We start from the raw sequence: 6,231 nt of genomic DNA, 5'->3' as shown, positions 1-6,231 counted from the left end.
CTCCCGTTCTTTGGGCTCAGCCTGTCTGGGACAGAAGAGCCGGGTTATTGAAGTGACACGCTAAAGGACAGACATCTGGGAAAAGGTGACACGGCGGCAGAGTCCTGCCTGCTGTCCCAGTGGTCATCAGTAGCAAGGACTAACTCCAGTGGAGAGCCTGGCAGGCAGTGGACACCTGGTTTGAGCAGCTGATTTAGACACAAGACCAGGCCCAGAGCTTGCCCTCTCTCAGCGCAGGGACCACCAGCAGCCCACCCCCAGCTCAGCCCAAACCCGACAGCTTGTGCACCTGGTACCCAGAGCCCTGCTGCTGCTGGGACAAGAAGGAAATGTCAGGTCTTTCCCAAGGGAGTGGTCAGTGTTGGGATCCTGGGTGCCCTGTAAGAGATAAATTCCTGGGCAGGGCAAGGAGATGGATTTGGTTATTTTGCATGTAGGATTTTGTTGTGTTGTACTTATTTTATTAAATACAGGGTCTCAATAACTAGACCATGATCACCTGGAACTCGCTTTGTAGTCTAGGCTAATGGTGGACTTGAAATCCAGCTTTTTTTTTTGTCGGTCATGGGGCTTGAACTCTGGGCCTGGGCGCTGTCCCTGCGTTCATCAGCTCAAGGCAAGCACTCTACAGCATGAGCCACAGCACCACTTCCAGTTTTCTAGGGGTTTATTGGAGATAAGAGTCTCACAGACTTTCCTGCCTGGGCTGGCTTTGAACCGTGATCCTCAGATCTCAGCCTCCTGAGTAGCTAGGATTTGATCTGAAGGGCTGGTGGCTCACTTGCATGGCTGGCAATCTACCACTTGAGCCATGTCTCCAGCACTGCTTTTTTGTTGATTATTTCAGAAATGGAGTCTAACAGATGATTCTGTCTAGTCAGAATTGAAACTGAGATCCTCCAGGTCTCAGCCTCTCAAGTAGCTAGGATTACAGGCATCTGAATATATATATAGAGAGAGAGAGAGAGAGAGAAAGAAAGAGAGAGAGAGAATACATATATATATATATGATCTCTATATGGTATCTATTTTATTTATTTATTTATTTTGTTGTTGTTGCTATTGTTGATTGTGGGGGCCTGGGTGCTGCCCCTGAACCTCTTTGTGCTCACGCCTAGTGTTCTACCACTTGAGCCACAGCACCACTTCTGGTTTTTAAGTAGTTAATTGAAGATAGGAGTATCATGGGGACTTTTCTGCCCAAGCTGGCTTCAAACAAGTATCCTCATATCTCAACCTCCTGAGTGGCTAGGATTATAGGTGTGAGCCACTGATGCCTAGCTATTTTATTTTTTTAACTATATTTTTCTTTGTCTTTTCTCTTTTGGTACTGGGGGTGGAACCCACTTGCTAGAAGCACTTTGCTGCTGAGCTACATCCCAGCCCTTGTGTATCTATTTTAATAGACAAAGTATCAACGGGAGTAAAAAGATTCCACCATTCCCACTCTGGCCCCTCCAGAGTTGCTTTCCTGGGGCAGTCATTTCGTTCTATTCAGACCCCCTGTTCCTGGCTGGCACATACTGTGTGCACAGGACTTCTGCCCTGCTGTTAGCCTCCAATCCTTACTGATCCCCACCTGACTTTTCTCACTCAACCACACATCTTCCCAGTTGGGCTCCAGATTCGAGTTCTGCCATCCCCATGGTCCTTGGTGCTGTCTGCCCGCCCCTTGCCCACATGGCAGGCGTCCCCTGCCCCCTGGACATATAGGTGTGGCATGTATGGCTGTGAAACATGGCCAAATACGTGGTACGTGCGGCTCCCAGGCTGTCCTGCTAGAACCTGTTGTGTTCACTGGTGGGGACCAATCTGGGGCTCCTAGTGATTGACCCCAAGGCCTGGGATTCTGTACTGCAAAGCCCCAGCATGCACCACTGCACTGGGGCAGGGGGTAAGAGCTCTGCAGATGGCTGATGGAGCTGTCTGCTCCCTGTCCTCACTTCTGAACTCTTAGAAGAATGGAACTCAGGTAGGAAAGGATACCATGACACACTGCACCCAGCTTGTCTTACTCAGAAACAGGAGCCATTGGGGCTAGGAAGGTGGCTCAGCAGTAGAGCGCTTGCCTCGCATGCATGAGGCCCTGGGTTCCATTGCTCAGCACCACATAAACAGAAAAGGCCGGAAGTGGTACTGTGGCTCAAGTGGTAGAGTGCTAGCTTTGAGCAAAAGCTTGGGGACAATGCCCAGGTGCTGAGTTCAAGCCCCAGGACAGGCAAAAAAAAAAAAAAGAGCCAGCCTTGCCAGGAACCCAGGGCTCACGCCTGTAATCCTAGCTTCTCAGGAGGCTGAGATCTGAGGATTGTGTTTCGAAGCCATCCTGGGAAGGAAAGTCCATGAGACTTATCTCCAATTAGTCACAGAAAAAAATAAAGTCAGAAGTGGCACTGTGGTTCAAGTGGTAGAGAACTAGCTTTGACCAAAAAGGAGCTGAGGGACAGTGCCCAAGCCCAGGGTTCAAGCCCTAGGACCAGCAGGGAACAAAAACCAGGGGCTAGAGGCATAGCTCAGCAGTAGAGCACCTGCCTAATAAACAGGAGGCCCTGAGTTCAACCACAACACCCACCATCTAGGACCCTCTTCCAGGGCTGGCAGCAAGACCAAAAGCCAATTTATCCCATCCAGCCCTGATCTAGGGCTGCTGTAGTCCCACTGAGGCCATGCCTAGGGAAGTCAACTCCAGGGACCCCCACCCCCACCCCCGCCAGGATCCAGAGGCAAGCGGGAGAGGGGCGGGGCACATCCGAGGCTGCTGTGGTCTAACTGCCTGGTGTCAGGAAGCAGCTGTCATTGCATGCCAGCCTGTGGCTGCTGTCGGGGGGGTAGGGAAGAGGGGGGCACAGTGAGCATGTCTGCCACCACTCACAGGGCCAGGTGGGGAACCTCTGCTCTGGGGGCCCAGTCCTTTTCTTTCTTTCTTTTTTTTTTTCCTGTCAGTCCTGGAGCTTGAACTCTGCCTGGGTGCTGTCCCTAAACTCTTCAGCTTAAGGCTAGTGCTCTACCACTTGAGCCACAGCACCACTTCTGGCTTCCTAGTGGTTTATTGGAGATAAGAGTCTCACAAACTTTCCTGCCAAGGCTGGCTTTAAACCCAGATCCTCAGATCTCAGCCTCCTGAGTATCTAGGATTACAGGTGTGAGCCACCGGCACCCAGCTCAAGTTTGCTTTTTAGAGCACATTTTTTTAGTCAGTCGCGGGGCTTGAACTCTGGGCCTGGGCGCTGTCCCTCAACTCTTCAGCCCAAGGTGAGCACTCTACCACTTGAGCTCAAGCGCCACTTCCGGTTTTCTGGTGGTTTATTGGAGATGAGAGTCTCACGGACTTTTCCTACCTGGGTTGGCTTTGAATCTTTATCTTCAGATCTCAGCCTCCTGAGTAGCTAGGATTACAGGCGTGAGCCACCGGCACCTGGCTACGCAATTATTTTTGTTTGCTTAAATTACTTGGGCAGAGTAAGGGGTTTCCCTCGTGACATTTCCAGACTTAACCAGGTTCTTAGTCTTCCTTCCCCAGACTCCTTCTCTGCCCCCACTTCACCCCCCTTTTCCTTTACATGAGTTTGTTGGTTTGTTTTCTTATTTTTTCTTTCTTTTTCTTTTTGTTGGTCGTGGGGCCTGAACTCTGGGCCTGGGCGCTGTCCCTCAGCTCTTCAGCTCAAGGCTAGCACCCTACCACTTGAGCCACAGCGCCACATCTGGATTTTTTCTGCTTATGTGGTGCTGAGGAATCGAACCCAGGACTTCATGCATGCAAGGCAAGCGCTCTACCACTGAGCCACCTTCCCAGCCCCGGTTTGTTTCCTTTTCTCCTAACTTCTAGGTGATATTTGTGGGACTGACTTCTTTCATTTAACATGAAGATCTCCTGTTGTTCAAAGAATATCATTTCCTTCTTGGTGGCTGAATAGTACTCCCATACATAGATATACCACATTTTCTTCATCCACCTCTGTGGATACACACTGAGGCTGGTTCCATAACACAGCCATTGTCAGCAGGGCTGCCATACCTCCGGTTCTTTTCACTTGCATTATATTCCAGGTAGGGTCACAAAAGTATACCTGGGGGTCCCTGTTCCTACTCTTTATGTTTCCTGAGTAGTTGGGATTACAGACATGAGCTACCACACCTGGCTTGATTCTTTTGCATATCTAGAAATGATGTGATGGATTCTCTGACTCTCTTTGTCCTCATACTCAGTGCTGCTGACCTCACCCAGCCACATAGCTATGCACCTCTGGTGTCTGTAACAGCCTCAATGTCTGCTGTGTAACAAGCAGCCCCAGAAGTTGGAGTTTTATTTCTTCCACCAGGGACTGGATGAGATGGATGAGGGGGCCAGGGATGGGGTCCAGTTGTAGAGAAACAGCCTTTTCCCAGCCTGCTGGCCTCCCCTTGGCCCAGCTGGTCACCACGACCTAACCATCTCTGTGTCTGGCCCTCAGGGGCTGGTGCAGTATGGTGGACAAGGCCCAGAGATGTCTGGGTTGAGTTCTGGTTCACCATTTATTGCCTGTGGTATTAGTCAGGTTCTCCTGTGTGGGCTCAGTTTTCTTACCTGGGCCACAGGTGCTCAGAAGTGCTACACATGCTGGGTATGAGACGGGGGGGATGGTGGGTAAGGGCTGGGTCAGGACCCTGACGCACCCAGGCAGTGACCCCAGGCCACTCAGTCTCTGCTCATAAAATTTAGAAACCTAATCAATCATGACCCCAGCTGGGAACTGGTGACTCACGCCTATAATCCTAGTCACTCAGGAGGCTGAGATCTGAGGATCGCAGGTCAAAGCCAGCCCGGGCAGGAAAGTCTGAGACTCTTATTTCCAATGAACCACAAAAAGCTGGAAGTGGAGCTGTGGCTCAAATGGTAGAGCGCAGCCTTGAACACAGAAGCTCAAAAACAGTACCCAGGCCCTGAATTCAAGTCCCAAGATCAGTGCAAAGAAAAGAAAAAAAGCAAGCAAGCAAGCATGAAAGAAAAGGAACGGTGTCCTCAGCCCAGTGGGGGAGGGAGGCTCACTCCCCGGTGCAAATCCCCTGGGTGTCACAGCCATATGGGGACTTAAGTTTGTGTCCCTACAAGGGCACTAGGTGCCCACCCGTGCCCCAGGGGCAGTGTGGGAAGTTTTCTCTGCTGGAGAACGTTCCTGAACACTGGGGCAGACGCTGGAACCTGCCAGCAGCCTTCCATGCAGAAACGCCATCGTCACCTGAAGAGGGAGGCAGGCCCGTCCCATCAGCCGGTGCCCGGTGAAATGGGACCGGGCAGCTGATACTGGACACCCTCCGGGCAGCCAGCCTCTGGCCCAGGCCAAGCCCCAGCCAGCGAGCGGAAGCTGAGGCAGCGCTGGCTGGAGGCTGGGACTTGCTTTCCAACAATTGTCTGAAAATAGCCTGGGTGGCTCACGAGGAAATGAGTCCCGTCACCATGTCCCCGTCACGGGGGACAGCAGCAGGAGGAAGGCTCCTTGTGTGTAGGGGGAGGGGATCTAAGGCCTTCTGACCCCATGAGACCCCGGCACCATGGAGCCAGAAGGCAAGGTGGGGTACACTGCCTCCCCCTACGGGCTTCAGCTTCTTCATCCCAGGCTGGGAGGGCTGGAGAGGAACTGAGTGAGTGGCAGATACTCTGGCTATTAAAATAAAAAAAAGCCAACCCAGGTGCTGGCCTCTCATACCTGTAACCCAGGCTACTCAGGAGGCTGAGATCTGAGGATTGCAGTTCAAAGCCAGCCCAGCAGGCAGGAAAGTCCTTGAGACTAGAAAATTAGAAGTGCAGCAGTAGCTCAAGTGGTAGAGCACTAGCCTTGAGCACAAGGAAGCTCAGAGATGGCACCAAGCCCTGATTTCAAACCCAAGGACTGGCATACAAGAAAAGAAAAAAAGCCAGTGCTGGCTCACATCCGTAATCTTAGCTACTCAGGAAGCTAAGATCTGAGGATCACAGTTCAGAGCCAGCCCAGGCAGGAAAGTCTGTGAGACTGTTATCTCCAATTAACCACCAGAAAACTGAAGTGCACTGTGGCTCAAGTGATAGAGCACTAACCTTGAGCTGAAGAACTCAGGGACAGTGCCCAGGTCCTGAGTTCAAGCCCAGGACTGAAAAAAAGAAAAAAAAAAGAAAAGAAAACTGAGTGAGAGTATGATGCCCTGAGTTCAAAGTTCAAGTCTCAGTACTGGTACACACACACACACACACACACACACACACACACACACACACACACA

Source organism: Dipodomys spectabilis, unplaced genomic scaffold (genome assembly GCF_019054845.1).
Source record: "Dipodomys spectabilis isolate Male_0828 unplaced genomic scaffold, ASM1905484v1 ptg000098l, whole genome shotgun sequence".
NCBI lineage: Eukaryota > Metazoa > Chordata > Mammalia > Rodentia > Heteromyidae > Dipodomys > Dipodomys spectabilis.
Note: the sequence above shows the minus strand (reverse complement) of the source record.